The sequence below is a fragment of the Numenius arquata genome, chromosome 10 (assembly GCF_964106895.1).
Source record: "Numenius arquata chromosome 10, bNumArq3.hap1.1, whole genome shotgun sequence".
Taxonomy (NCBI): domain Eukaryota; kingdom Metazoa; phylum Chordata; class Aves; order Charadriiformes; family Scolopacidae; genus Numenius; species Numenius arquata.
The window spans coordinates 31,556,580-31,573,562 of record NC_133585.1 but is presented as its reverse complement, the minus strand read 5'-3'; positions in this window follow the sequence as shown (position 1 = coordinate 31,573,562).

Genomic DNA, 16,983 nt, shown 5'->3' with positions numbered 1-16,983 from the left:
CATAAGGCAACATAGTTAAACTGCATTTTGGGCCAATACATGGTCACGTGTTGGAGAAGGCAACATCTGGTTTTGCACCTTAAATGAATTAGATCAAGAAATTAAAGTGACATTATTAACTGAATCCCTACAAATCTTTATAAAACTTTATAAATGTATAAGCCCTTGTCCTCAATTAAATAATTTACTGGAATAAAAGCAAGGGACATCAGTATAATTGGAGACGTATTTTTTCGTGTTTTGTTCTCACACTTTTGAAAGATGTTAGAGGTTTGGGAAGCAGAGAAGAAAGAATTTAATATAGAACACAAGGACCTGGAAACCTTTTGACTTACACTGCAATTACCTGGTTTGTTCCATTCATAGACATTGTATGGTTTAATATGCACCATTAGCAGTTCACTATTTGAGCACCTGTTTACTAAGCTTCACACATGGAGAACATCTAGATCTAAATGTTCACACCAGTATATCTTGACTTGGACACCCTGCTCAGATTTTAGCTAGCAGGCACAATAACTGAAATTCTCATGACTAGTTTGCCAGCACCTTGGAAACCTTTTATCCTTCATACTCTGCAGTGAAAAAACATATTGTATTCTCATTGCGCTTAAAGTCTTTCTTGAAACATCCTTCTCCTCAATCCTGAGAAGATATGTTTCTGAATCCAGATGAAATAATTAAATGAATATAGCTACAAGAAAACTATTAAAATTATCACAATTTTTATTATATTGCCTAAATTAACTGTTGAAAAAATAATTAAACTCAAAAATATGCATTGCAGTGTATTTGTTTAATTAAAGATTTGTTTGCTTTTGTTTCATAGCAGTAGTAACTTGAGGAGGGTTGGAAATGGGAGAAATTCAGTAATCAACTATGACATACCTAGTAGGTATAATCTCTACTGCAGCTTGTTTTTCTTTTCTGTCTGCAAATTAGCCCCCTCCCACAAGGGAAATTGATTCTAATTTAACAGCACTAAAAGCCTCTTGATGTTCCTATCTGGACACCCTCCAGTCTTTGAGGGAATTATGTCATGTGTATGGCTGTTTTCCAGCTTCTTTCTGCTTTCTAAAACTATGATATCCTAAAAAGAAAAACTTCAATTTCTTGCAAGCTTTTGGAACAGATAGTTAACTATCACCTTCCTTTCATGCTAATTTTGGAATATTGCTGCCCTGTATCTGAGTCCACATTTGAATTTGGAACATTTAAACAAAAGAAAATACAAACAGTCTTGTAAAAATATGATTGATTTTTGTGTGACATACAGGAAAATGAAGAGACAAACCTCTCAGTAATTTATTCACTTAGAAAATAAAATATAATTTGGGCACTGCCTCAGTAATCATGATATTTTCAATTCTTGCATTATGAAAGATGGAAAAACATCTGTAAATAGCTCAACATTTTTTCAGTAGATTGACCTAATAAATAAAATAAAAGATAAAAACATCAATAAAAATTTTTACTCAGATTTCAACTGAAGCCTTTCATGGTCTGTGCAAGGTCGTCAAGCTTTTCCATTTTAAACTTACGGGTCCAGATAAATACCCTTTATTCAATCAAGTACCTGTAAACTTGAAAGCACATAAATCTGTGACTGAATTTTAACCTTGGAAAGATCTCTACTAGTTTGACGGGTTTTAATAAACAGAACAGTTGATGTACTTACTTTGGGGTGGGTTTTTTTTGGTGTTTCTCACCCCCTCGCCCCCAGCCTGGATCTGTAAATATTAAAATATTAAAGTAATGTTAGAAGTATTGTATGATCTCCAAGAACTATCATAGCTCTTCTTGAAGAACTATCATATACATGTTCACACGGAACACATCACTAAAGAAAGGTTTGGGGCATTGTTTCCTTTTTACTGTTGTTGTTGTTTAGAAGTGGTTTCTTAAGGATATACAACAATTTCCAGACCTAAAAGATATAGGGATCTGATGACTAGTTATCATTTAGATACACAAGTCACCTTTAGAATGCTTATTTCAGCCATTACTGGATATAAGAAATGTGGCTTCATGAAAGAAAAATCAATATAAGAGTAGAAAGCTCCAGATACTTATTGGAAAAAAGAAACCATTCTTCTGGTACAGATACCAGAATAGGAGATTTCACTGACCTATTCTGGAGACAAAATTTGAATAACCACAACAGCTGAGCAAAGCCTGTCATAGTTTAAAGGGAAATGGTAGTGCCATGAGCTGATCAGAGGGGAAAATACCCATTGTTACCCAGATGAAAGTTAGTTCTCTTCAGTCTAGATCTAGTACTTCCTAAAGCTAAAATATACTGTAATGTCAATTCGCAGATTCTTTAATTTCCTTGAGAAAGCCAGCAGGGACATGAAAACTGTGCATAAGTAAAATGAATTTTTTAGTCTACACCTCATCAACCCTACAGCTAGGTAAAACTGTAGAAGTGTTTGTCTCCACCACAGAAAATGACTCTACAACTGCTGTATTTTCTCAGACATTTCCCACATTTTCCTCACATAATCAGGCCTACACTACACTAAATTCCAATTAATTTCCAAGTGTTTTCTCTCTTTTTTACCTTTACCCTTCTCTTTTCTTTTTTTCAAGTGCTTCTCACTGATTTGCCATTTAAGTGTTCATTACTATATCTGTATAGGTAGTAAACCCCTTGAACTATTTCTTCAATACACATCAATCATAAGAAAGTAGAGTAAAAAGGACCTCAAAAATCAGCTAGGCTGCATGTTAGATCAAGATCACAAAAGGATTAAAAAAAATAAATTAGTTTGATGGCTGTCAATAACATGAACTATTCGTTATTGTAAACAAACTAAAATCTCCTCAAGAAACATTAATGCACATTTGTGAGGTAAGTAATATCTGATTAACTACAATTTAGATTCTTTTCACAAATTAGAGGAAGAGAGTATTTTCCTGCCTTGGTTGTTTTTTTTCTCTCTTTTCTTTATGACAGAACATTTCCACTTTATTTGCTTTTTTTCTAAACCTACTCACAAAACCATTTATATTTTCACGCCTTTAGTAGGTTCTGTCAAAATTCCTGCGTACATAAAAACAAATGTAGTACATGTAACAGCTAAGTATTGTACTGTTCCACTTTTAAATATGGAAGTCATTTAGGACCTTTCTTAGATAACTGCATTTTAAGATTGATTTAATAGTTTTCTAGGCACTAGTTTGACAATACATTATTTTGAGGGTTGTTTCCTTGGGGTATTTTTCATACGTATACCATATCTTGTACGCGTAGCACAGCCAATGGTGATGCAAGGCCAATTTTTTAACATGCTAAAAAACAGAAAGAAAAAAAAGAACATATAACATCTTAGTATAGTTATGCAAAATTGTCCAGTTGGTTTCCAGGGATTTAAAAAAAAAAAGGAAGCAAAAAGCTAGTTTCACATCAAACACATACACACAACACATCAAATAACTGAAGGTGCTCTTTCTCCTGTCCTTTTAGTCTCAAACTTCCTCATTACCCTGATTGAGGTCAGATAGTCTCTATTGAGCAGCTTGCTCTGCTTTGCAGAATCTCGGTTTATCCTTGATGTAGGCAATGACTTCCAGCCAGGTTGTGAATTACTCCCCACATGGTGATCTCTGTCCTCCCACTGCAATGACCAGGTCACTTCAAATGACTTGGAAAAATTCCTCCCAACTTACAAAATGCACTGCTTCAAACAAAATGTTCCTACTTAGGGCTCCAAAATAGAGAGTAAATGCATGAGTACAGTAGTCATACTTCCAAACTGGATTGGCATATTCAAAAAGTCATTTCATTGCCTCTGTAAAGAGTCATGTCTACACAACTGTACACCAATAGGTGCTACAGGTGCTCAGTCAATGCTGTAGAGGTACATGTCTTCGCTGTAGGACTCTGGTACTGAAGATAACCTCACTGCTCTCTTCTACTTTTTCAAGTCTAATGTTTTTTCACACATTTCAAGTCTAATGCTTTTTCCCCTGCACATGTGGGGAGGAAGTATTACACTTAGTGACCTATGGAACTACAAAACAACTTTTTAATATTTTCCCCAAATCACCTTCATCCTTCTAAGAAACATTATATACCACCGTTCCACAGTGTGTTACAAGCTCTGCACAGTGTTTTTGCCTCCTTTGACACAAAGGGCTGGCTCACCATCTTCTCCAGGGGGATAAGCAACAGTAAGAGACCTTCTGGATAAAGAAGATAGATAGTTTCTGAATATTTTCTGTCTGAGCTTGCACAGACGTCTGATGAAAGAGGCACCAGAGCTGGAGCTGCTTGGACAGCAAGAGAGCAGATGGCAGCAGTCCTCCTATGCCAGAGCGGCATCTGTTTATGGGTGAGAGTTTGCTGATGGAAAGTCCATGGAGGGGACAAACTTATCCTGCTGTGACTCTCTGAATGATACTCAAAGAAATGCTACAGAGTTCTGAAGCTGTAAAGCTTTGCCCTGTTCAGCAAATGGTAGTTAAGACAACTGTTCCAGCTACAGATGCATTCACACCAAGATTTATGAGACTATGGATGAAAAAAAAAAAATTAAAAATCCAAATGTAAAAAGACAAATAAAAATCACATGCTCAAAATGAAAAAAAAAATAATAGGCATACCGAGAATACAGTTCTAGCCCAACTTGTTGTGGTAGAAAATAGCTATTAGAATCTCTTAATCTTCTATACATATAAATATATGGACAGGGATGTATTATATGCCAGAAAGTATTTTTAAGGTAAAGCATAGTTACAAGCAGTAGCAGGTGTATCACGACACAAACACGACAAAGATCAGGGCATGGAAATTTCTTCAAACAGCTGGGAGTGTGGTCTCTACTCTGGTAAACCAGGCACAGCAATGGTGCTTTTTTAATGGGCTGTCAATAGAAAGTTTCCTATGGGCAAGGAAGAGAGAGTGCAGTAGGTCAAAGGACATCACCTGACATAATATTTAGATTGTTAATGAGAGATAAGTACAAAATTTGCAAAAGATACCTATTTCAACAAGATAAAAGGAATCAAGTCATTCAGGGAAAGGCATAATTTTCTCCTGTATTGCCCAGAAAGTACAGCATGAAATTGATTTGTTCTGAACTCGGGAAATCTGACTTCAAAACTAAAGCATGACAGTCTGTACGTGTACAATTTTTGCATGTTTACAAGTTTACTTCTAAACCCTGTGTATTTTGGGCCAGTCCTTCTCTTCCTTGTACACATGTACATTCTTTTTATGACTCTTTTTTTTTCACATATTTTTGATGATTAGCAATGTATTGACCTTAACTGGACTATAATTAAAGAGTACTTTAGTTTGTTCCTGAAACTTAGACCTTCTCTAATATTCCCAGTTGTTCTCAAAGACAGTGGTATTTACACAGTAAGTATTTATGCACATGCATTTAAATGTGCCTTTCTTTATAAAAGTATAATTTTTAAAAACCTTACAGTATTTTTGTGTATTTCGCATTATTCACGTTAAAAATCATCAAAAGTAAAAACATCACATTTGCTCTTGAAAACAAACAAAAAGACCCAACCAAAAACAGAATCAAAAAATATGAATAAAAAAAGTTAACAGAAATTAACTCCAGTAATAGAGAGTCCTACCTTTAAACTCTAGTAAATTAGAGTAATCCACATCTGTAATGAAACCGATGTCATTAAAAACCTCTAAATTCACTAGAGGTCATCTGTATAGACAGTCTTATATCTCCAATCTCTCTTTACCTGTGTGAACATGGTTCTGAATTTTACACGTGTGGCTGGGGGAATTTCCCCTCGCATTTTATCAGGTCTTTCAAGACTTTAATCTTATTGAAAAGCATTATAGCTGCCTTTGTTGTTTGATCATGTAGAAAACAACCTGTTGGTAGAACAATTATATTCTTAGTGATGCAAATCAATGTTTTCCAGATGGAAAATTGAAAGGACTCACTCTTTCTGTTTTAAAAGTAGTGTCTGTTGTGCCATATTTCTTTTTACCGTTTATTGCCTCTGCTTCACAAAAAAAAAAAAAAAAAAAAAAAAAGGTGGTGGTGGTGTTTATAACTTTGCATTTATTTGTAACATCAGAAACCTGCAATTCTGACTGCCAAAAATATAAGCTTCAGAGAGTTCAGAAGCCAACTCCAGGGCAACCTGATAGCATCTACAGAAAAACTCAGGCACAATTTTGTATTGAGCATGTGCCAAATCACACATATTGCATGCACACTAATTGATCGTTACAGAAAACCCCTAACTACTGGTGGAAAGAAGCGATGTGACAAACCCAGACAGCGTTACAGCTCCAAAGAATTCTCTGGAGCAATGACAGCTTTACCAGATGCCTATCTGTCCTCATATTTTACAACTTGGCAAAAGAAAAACTGCTTTTTCTCATCAGTTTTCAGAAGAAAAAAAAAAAACGCACCAAAAACCCCAAAGTAAAAATTCCTAATGGATGGAAACAAACAATCTCATTTACAGTGAAAAGTTCCTTCTACTAAGAAAATTATTTCAACAAAATCAGCACATTAATGATTTTGTCCTAGGAACTGAATTTCCACCCATGCTAAAATGTTTTAGTTCCAATTTCAGGCCAAATACTTCTGTCTAGGCTTATTCAACACAAAAGCTTCATTTACTTTAATGGGCTCCTCCCATCTCCCGTGGATTACGTGCTAAGAGACTTAATTTACATTTATAGGCTTTAGTTGAACACTTAAAACAAAGAAGTAGATATCTTTAAACATCGGTAACAGATAAAGTAGTCGACAATCTTATCTGTTAATTCCATATTTTAGGATACCAGCTGTGGCCTGTCATAAATGTAAGGACTCCAGAGTAGAAAGGGTAGAACTTTTTACAAGATGATTTCTTGATACTTTTGAATTTCGGCGCTACTTGTATAGTAGTCCAACTTTTTATCAAGATACATAGAATGAAGAGTCAGCTCTCACAAGACGTCTTATTTGACCGCTGTTACTGCTTTTGGGACTTCAAAGACATTTAACCTTCAACCCTACCAATGCCACTTACCTTTCATGAGACATCTGCCTAACAGCTGATCTGTTAAATCACAGCTGTATCTGGAAAGTCACAGCTATAAACCGTTTGAAAAAAAGAACTTCTATACAGATTGTGTATTTGAAATATGACAAGGTTACTGTCCTAATGCCAACAAGGAATCGCAAAGTCTTTATATGAGAAAATAAGTATTTAAAACTTTAGAGAAAGCAAGAGAGATGGTGCTTTTTCCTCCACTGTATAGCTTCAAAGTAAACCTTTGCAGTGTAATAGTTCAAGGGTGCTATTTAAGCAATTTCTCTCATTTGAACAAAAAGAAGCACTCTAACTCAATCCCTGGTTTTGCTACAAGAATATGATGTTTCATTTTAACTTAATAAAAGAAATGGTTCTCATGGTGTACAGAATTTATACACATGCTGTCTAAGGTACCATTTAAAGACAGAACTTAGGGCAATATGTTGCAGGGAGTTATTAGTAGGTCTAATATCAATATAAAGAATAGTGCTGTAACTACTATAGTGACATTACTGATTTATTTAGCAGGAGCATCAGCAATTTTTTTGCCCTTCTATCATTGTGTTACAGCCTACTTCCTATTGTCCATTTATCTTGGTTCCCACATAAGAAGAGTTACTATTTCTTTTTGGTCTTCTTCCCAATTTCAACATCCTGTCTTGATCACTGCTTTGGCCATTGACAGTAGCAATATTTTATACAAACATGAAGCTCTGTCAACTACTTGTTCCAAGTCAGTTGCTTTTCCTTCACGCTGATTTCAATTAACTGAGAAGAAAAAAACCCCACTCATTTGTTATCAGGAACCTCAGATTTTCTTGTTTGTTTCAAGCTAACTTGTGAATTCCATCTCTTAGGAGCTTTGGTTTCATTTATTCTTTAGACATCACTGAACAACTGTTTTTTCTTTTTTCTTAGTAATATGCACAGAGTGAAAGGAGGGAAAAACAGCAACTGAAATCTAACAGGAAAAGAAAGTGGTTGGAGTTATGCCATTCTGGACACCGAACACCAAGAACCCATTTTATTGATACATGTGATGGGAAGAGAACTATATTGTTAAAACATTACTATTTTTAGGGATTGTATTTCATAAAATGTTTGAAATTTGCAGAATGTCTTGCATGTACACTCCATTTTTCTAAAGGTATAATGTCTTGCTAGTGCAACTGCAGATTTCCCTTGCACAGATCACTTGCTTAGATCACATTTTTCCCTATTAATTTCTACAGCTTTATTGGTTTCAGCTGAACTCTACTGCTATTAGAAAGGAGATGGAAAGCAAGGAATTCTGACATTAAAAACTCAGTGACAAAGTCTCATATTCTGTTTCCCATTAAGACACTCACCTCTTGCAACAGTAAACAAGCTCTCCCAGTTCTTCCAGTCTTCCTCTGTGGCTGTAAACACGTTCTTCCTTAGACGTACACATAGTAGCACCTTCTTAATCTTTTCAAATTGAAGTTTAAAGTTGTTCATTTCTTTTTTTTCATCCTCTTAAAAACGGGTCTTTGTTCTGTCTGATGTCTGCTTAGCAATCAGAAGTTAGAGGACAAGAGAGAGCATCTTTATTCAAGCTTGAAGAGCAGCTCTAGCAAGGTCTCAGCCCCAGAGGTGCACTTCCAGGGCTACCCTACTGGATGGAGGTGCTTTGCCTGCACGCTGCAGTTCTTTGTGCTTTCTTTCTGTACCCCTTCTGTTTCTCTCTAAGAGGTTCAGCAATAGCAATAAGATAAACACAAAAAAAGCCTGGTAAATATAGATCCTACAGGTGTTCTTCTCTTCAGGTTGGAGATAACTGTATACTTGATATGAATGTTGAGAACAATAGATAACTTCAGTCATGTGGGAAAATGGAAATTAATGAAAAATATTGTCGTGTCCGTCCCCCCCCCCCCCCCCCAATTAAGGAGGAAAGTCTTTAAAGTCTAACAGTGACACTGTTGCCAGAAATCTTAAAAGGCAGCAGATTGAGGGTCTGGCTAAGGCCACAAATCTGATTGCTAAAAAGAAGCATGTACTTCACACAGTGCTGAAGCGAGTGGTAGACATGCAGTAACACGTTGCAGCAGAGTATACATTTTTTGAGACATAGAGCTTCTTGGAAGTGCTAGCTTCCCCACTAATCTTAGTCCTTCCAGTAATTTCAAGACTTTACCAAGGGATCACAGCTCTAATTAACCCCCCCCAAAAGGAAGAAAAGCCATCCTATGTTTCTTTAAATTTTACCTTTTCCTCCTGTTTCCCTTTCCATACAACCCCATGCAGAATGCTTGAGAAGAGGCTAAACCCAGCCTCCCCTATACCTTTATTTTCACCTGATAGCTGGGGGGAGCGGTGCCCCCGCTTTGCCCCATTTGGGGCTGGCAGACCTGACACAAGATTTTGAGTACCTGGTCCCACAGGTGCATTCCCTTCTGCTTCACTGGTGCCACCCCAACACCCCTGCTGAGGCTGATCACACAACTACTGGCCCCAATTCAGCTCCACAACCATACTTCTGCCCTTTTTAATAAATATCTTCTTTCCTGTGGGGTAACAGTCATCATCATTTAGTTTGACTTTATTCTATAATGCTTTTCTAGTGATTCAGGAGACTAGCCCACATTATTACACCATATCAGCAGAGTGGCGTTCCTCGCATCGAAGTCAATAGCAAAATTCTTGTAATGGAAAGAGAAACTGACTGCAGACGAACATTAACCATATCCTTTCAACATTTTTCTCTGCCTAATGGAGTATATTAAAGCTTCTCTGCATAACTTCTGAATAATACTGTATGCAATTTCATTATTAAATTTTCACTTAATTTAATTCTGCTTTGAGGTTCTTGGTTAAAAATAAAATATCACAGAATCACAGAATCACAGAATCTTAGTGGTTGGAAGGGACCTTTGAGATCATCGAGTCCAACCACATTAAAAAAAAAAAAAAAAAAAAAACAAAACACAAAAACACACAAACAAACAAAAAAACACAACACAAAACCAAACAAACAACAACACCCCCCCAAAAAAAAAAAAAAAAAAAAAAAAAAGCAAGCAGCATCCATCAACTAAACCCCACACACAACACCCCACCACAAACCAACAATCCCGGGCACTAGAGCATGCCCTGAAGAGCCACGTCTACACGTTTCTTAAATACCTCCAGGGATGGTGACTCCACCACCTCCCTGGGCAGGCTGTTCCAGTGCTTGACCACTCTCTCAGTAAAGTAATTCTTCCTAATATCTAATCTAAACCTCCCCTGCCGCAACTTCAGACCATTTCCTCTGGTCCTGTCGTTATTCCCTTGGGAGAAGAGGCCAACCCCCGCCTCTCTACAGTTTCCTTTCAGGTAGTTGTAGAGGGCAATGAGGTCTCCCCTCAGCCTCCTCTTCTCCAAACTAAACATGCCCAGTTCCCTCAGCCTCTCCTCATAGGACTTGTTCTCCAGACCCCTCACCAGCTTGGTGGCTCTCCTCTGGACACGCTCCAGCACTTCAATGTCTTTCCTGTAGTGAGGGGCCCAAAACTGAACACAGTACTCGAGGTGAGGCCTCACCAGTGCCGAGTACAGAGGCACGATGACTTCCCTGCTCCTGCTGGCCACGCTATTCCTGATACAGGCCAGGATGCCGTTGGCCTTCTTGGCTACCTGGGCACACTGCTGGCTCATGTTATGATTAATATGATTAATGCTTACAAAAGAGAATGAGAAATCTGGGTGTTAAGAATTCTGATAATGGCTACAGTTTCTGGGTAAATTGCTTCAGTAATTTTCATAGTAAAACATGTTAATGTTACCCTTGCTTATTGCAGTTTCCTGCCCTAACAGTCACTGCTCTTCCCTATGATTATTTTTAAAATTAATTAGCGTGGCATTTGGCTGCTTAATATAACACACTGAAAAAACAGTAGTTTTCCCTGAAGGTCATTAGTGGTTGTATACAACTGAAAGAACATGAACACCCAGTTGTAGACATTTATTCTGCCTACATCATGAATGAATTTCAATTTTGGAGCAAGGAGAATTACCAGATCTCCATCTGGCCGTCTGCTAAATCTGAGTTTTCAAGAGAAAAAGCTCATACATGCTAGAAGGACAAAGGACAACTGTGATGTGCTCCAGGTCCAGCCTGAACAGGGAATCAGGATGCCAAGCATTTAATGACACCGTTAGCAGACCTATTCTGCTAGTAATTTAATAGTGATTTTAAAAAAATCTACTGATACTGGATTAGGTATTTGCACAGGAGCAGAAGAAAACCTGACACTGTGTTTCCAAAAACTGAGTTTTATAAATTCTTATATTCTTGACCCATGCAGGCTTGTATCCCAGCTTCCCAGTCAATCAGTGGAAGCTTATTAGGATAATCAGGGATTCATTAGAAAAAGAAATTTGGTCAAATGAGGTAAAGAAAGCCAGAAGCTGGAGCTTTCCTATGTCCTTCATGCCCTACTTTTTCATTGTATGGATTTAGCTGGAACTTTTTTTCATGTAAGATGTGTGTGCTTCCAGAGTTTATCTACTTATTAACATGTAGGAAAATATAATATAGTGATTAAGCACAGTAGCTGAAGCATGATAAAAAATGGAAAAAACCCACTGTTAATTCAACAGAACTGCCTTGGCTACATACCAAGCTAACCACTCCATCTTCTTTATTAATTATTATTAATTATTATTGTTATTATAGGAGATTCATAATACCTTTCTCAGTGCTAGTACCTATGCAGGACTTGAATAGGTATTTGAAATCATGAAAGGTGATTTGGAATTCACAAATAGAGGGGTCACCCTACAATTAAGGATGCAGATAATCACATTTTCCACTGGGTTTTGTTAATTCACATTTGGCCAAGACACTAAAAGCAATTATGGCATTAAGCTCTTACGAATTTAAAAGAGGATCTTTTTAGATAAATAAATGTGCATGATAATAGATGCTTTTTAAAAACTGAAATTTATTCTACAGGTGATCCCTAAGAAAACTACTGAATTCCAAATGCTGGGGAAATTTGAATCTGCCTCCTAATCTAAACTTCACAGATAAATTTTAACTAAGCGTTATTAACTAGAAAGAACCTAATAAATGTGGTCCTTTTCCCAAGAATTATGTGATACTAGCCCCTGACCCAGAAAATAATCACCTTTGAGCATAATAAGTAGTTCTATTGAAATCAATAGAAATTGCCATAAAAATAAAATATTAACTTAAGCATGTGTTTAGATCCTGTGAATAATTTGGACTTTACTTCTTATTTGAAACCTATCTTGAACATAACAAGCCATAATGATCTAGAGAAGAAAATAAATTACAAAAAAAGGAGTCAGCAAATAACTGATATTACTTGCTGCAGCTGCAGGTTAACAAATCAATCCTAAACCAGTTATTGCCCTTAGACAATAGGGAAATTCAGAGCAAGATCTTAGTCATGACTAGTGGAGCCAGGGGTACTATTATTGTGCTTTGCTAAATCTCTGTAGCCTTCATTTATAGTTACACATAACTTGGCATGATGAATTCTCCTTTTATGGTCATGAATAAAAATGTAAATATTATTATTGACTATAGAAGTAACGATAAGATTCCCAAAGAATAGTGATGAGATACCCCAAACTTACAGATAAACAAACGGAACACGTACATGACTAAAGGTTTGTTTCCCAACTTACATCCAACTTAACTTACAAAGACTTCTCATCTTTTTTGTAAATGTGGGCACAAAAAAAGGCAAAACTCTCATATACGCTATATCTATGTCCTTCCCACTCAACATATGCTTTGCTTTCATTTTTCAGTTATATCTTTCCACTGAAGTGGGTATGTTCCTTATGAAGAATTTTTTTTCTCTAGAATAAGGAGGAAATCGTGGAAAAGGGAAAATTTGAGGAGAGCTTCTATTGCTAATCATAAAATGCTTTGGTCGGCACAGGATGGTTGACAAATAGACATTAGTTTCATTTAGAAATAATAAGAAAAGGAATATTTTGTTCCTTGAGTAAGTATCAAACTGAACTATAATATAACTATTTATGGAGAAGCCAGACTTGCTTATGATTTGCAACTATCACTTTAAGTCTCACCAATGCTAGACTGGGCTTTTGGTTTAAGTTGTCCTACTAAAAAAAAATCATAGTATGCAATAGAGACAATTACAACATCTTATAAATTCCGAAAAGCAAGGCGTTATTTGGTAAATAAGTTAACATGAGTCACGGGGACACTGCTGCAGCCAGCTACAAGCAGAGTTTCCAGAAAGCAGATAAATTATTCTGAGCAGAGAGGGGTGTGAAACCAGCTATATACCACCTCCCTCAGCCTGAAAGCTATGCTGCAAAGGACTGCAGGATGCAGAAGTACGTGCTGCCTGCCCAAGCACTGCTGAGAGTTGGCCATCCTTCCTTTTTTAAGATATCACGCCTCCAGTAGAGAACAGAGCCAGTTCTAGAGCTCTTTCTGTTAAACATAATTTCTTTTCTATTTGTTCCTCTAGAAACAATAATTTTCCATCCAAGTTAGGAAGAAAAGTTACATTCAGTATAACTTTGCTCTAAATACTTCCAATGGCCTGTAATCAAAAGTCTCACTTCAGTGAGATAAGGACGCAAACTCGGATGAAGATGCTAAAAAATAGAGTGAAGAATACCAATATAATTTAAACAGTTGCTGAAAAAGAACAAGCATTGCTTTCCATTTATAAGGCTCGATACACTTTAAAAAAGGAAGGGGAAATAAAACCAAAGTGCATGAGTGCATGGCCATCAAGGGTCATTTAAGCTCTTGATATTTAAGTAAGTTTTCTTTCAGGTAAGCTTGCTTTCCCCCCCATCTCTGTGTTTCAGTTTGCATCTCAGATGCATACAGTATTTTACTTTGTCAAGAGCTCCTCTCATCCAGGTCTTAAGGACTGCATTATGGCAGAAAATAAATGTTAGAGTTTTTCAGTTCTGTCCAAATCAGGTTTGAACTATTGCAATGTCACAAATGAGAAGTTCTTCATTACTAACCCAGTAACCCCATTTTGGAAAATCTAAATACACAGCCAATAGCTTGTTTTATATTTCAGACTGGAAGCTTGTCAAAACTCTAACGTAAGCTTGTGGCTTTTTATGAGTAATAAAAGGGACATAGTGACATGAAACTTTGGCTCTTGTAATCTGTGTCACTTCAGTACAGAATACCCTTACAATCATGGTCCTTATGCTTTCTACAAACACTGTGGGCTATTGTTGGACATCTGAGTATTAAACAAGAATCTAAAATGTGAACTGCATGGATTAGTTAAGCAATGATGTATTTTTACTCTTGTTCTGTGCCAGGGTACAAACAGAAATTCATAAAAACCTTTAGACTAAATCCCTATTTGCTGCCCACTTTACATAATCCATGTGAAGCATTCCTATGGGCTATAAAAATAAATCTAGTCAAATACTGGCCAGGCAAAAAAAACTGAGAAAAAGCTGGCCTTCTGACACAGAAGGCACTTCTTGGTTTTAACATCAGCCAGAGATAAAATAGACTATGCTGAAGCATAGACTTCAACAAGAAGGACAAAGTGTAAACAGGGATTTACTGTATGTGGTGTATTTGATCAACTCCTGAATGAAGGGAAAACGTACTAGTTCTGCAGAGCAGTCCTCAGCTGACATACAAAATGAGTACTGGACCCAAATTTTAGGAACATTTTCAAATAAGACATGGATTTAGAAATGCCAAAGCTGGAGATATTAGCATACAGGACTATATTTCAGCAGTCATCTCTAGTAACCACAGAACACCTTGCATTAGTCTTATCCTACAGCATAAAAAAATGCGTGAGAGACTTCTTACCATTAACTGGTACAGAACACAGCTCTGTCAGCAACTGATGTGCTCCAGCAGAATGTGAATCGGCATCCACCCCTCTCACATCAGTTTGCCTTTCTCCACTTGCGAATGCAAACACCTCATCCCCTCTCAGAAACATCTGTTCATCCTCTAACGAGGAAGGAGGCAATGTGTTAGTGTTATAGGTGCAACTCTATTAAAAAATGGATCTGTTCTCCAACCCACACCCTTGCAGTAGCTCAAACTACTAATCCTTCTCTTAGAGTTAGGATCTGCAATGGTAAAATACCACCCATTGGCTTCTGGATTAGCCTGCTTGTAAAGCTTCCCTACTATACTTTGAAAAACAATATGACATTTGGAATTGAGAAAGTTGAAAAAGCAAGGATTCTCCTTGGAGATAAACTTTTCTCTTGCTTTTGGGTTGCTACCAGGAAATATGCAAGCCTCTTGATACCAGACCTACCTTCCCCCTTTTCTTTCTTTTTAATATTATTGTCTCTCTTTTAATTATAGTGGCACCAAGAGACCCCAAATGCAATCAGTGACTCATTCTGCCAGTCTCTGTGAAGACATATGGTATGAGACAGTCCTTGCCCTGAAGAGCTTACAGTTTAAATAGGCAAGACAATAATGAGACACATTAGCATTGTTATCACCATCTCCCAGGTGAGAAATTGAGTCACAAAGATGAAAAGCAACATGCTCCAAATCACATGTCTACACCATACAGTGAAGCATGGTTCAGTCCTCTCGGAGTTAACAAACATTTAAGCTGATAAATTGACACAGTGGAAAGAAATGCTGATGTGCTAGTTTGGGTCCAGAAGCCCTACAGATTGGAAATGCACCATTTTCGCCAAGACAGCAAGCCCTGAAAAGAAAGACTGTATGAAGCACGCTTACAGTACAACAAGTCAGATGTCTGCACCACGCTTTCATTTCCATTCAGTCTGGGCAATTTCCATTTCGGCACAGGTACCCATGAAATGTATGTAGTGCAGAAATAGAAATTATTCAAGACTAGATCAAATAAATTTCTTTAAAATCCACCTTCTATTTTTTTACAGAGTTGTTTTTCCCCAAGATGAGAAATGGACCTTACTTACGTATTGGCCTCCTCAGCAATCTTGTTGAGCTGGTCTCCAAAGCATGGGCAGAAAATCCCCATATTTTTCATAGCAGTAAAGTGAAGCCAAATGGCATGTTGTACATCACTTTGCTATATATCAGTTTGGGAAACCTGTTTAAAATGAAGAATACTGTACATATTAGAAAAATAATATGGTAAGGTAAAGAGCAAGACAAGTACATATAGTTTTAATTCCTTTGAGGAAAAATATGTTTCTGAAATGAACTTACTTCAAAAATATAAGGCCAGAAATGAGATATTTCCCTTGTCTCTTTGAAGTGAAGTTACACATGGTGGGTATATTGAATTAATAATATTCAGTGTTATTGATCAGTTCAGAAGTCACCGGAAACTGAATTATGCTGTCATATTAGTCTCTTTTCTCTAATGCTTTTTTATTTCATCTGATTAATAAAATAGTAAATTTTATTTCTTTTATCAAGAGATTTATCAATTATCCTGGGCTTTGGAAATTTTTTTATTTGTGTTTTCCAAATCTAGTGGGGAAAAAGTATAATTTGCCATAGTGCCTTCTTGGGCATGACTTCTTTTTCCTGATAACCTCAGGATATCTGGTGATCTTTTGTAATTATTTTGAGTAGTCTTCCATTGTAATTTTGAAGCAAAAATTCATTTTCATAAAACCACCAAGAGTTATGAAATAGATTCCCCCCTAAAAAACAGAAATTATTGTTGTGACAAAAAAATTTACTGTATCACCGCTGTTATATTCAACATTTTTCATTTTTGGCTACATATATTATCCTTTTCTTATTTTAAAATTACTTGAATACACTGTAGAGTGGGCAGATTACTGCTGCTTGTATTATCAGACAAGTAGTTTGGAGGTACTACAGTAGTACTTGACATTTGTTATTTATCTTGATCTTCTCTCTCCATTCAACGTTTTGATGAGAAAATACTGCATACCAAGCTGGTTAAGATAATGTAGTACTTCTACTCTAATTACTTGCTTCTCAAACACGCATGCAAAGCTTTTGCGTATTAATAATCTATT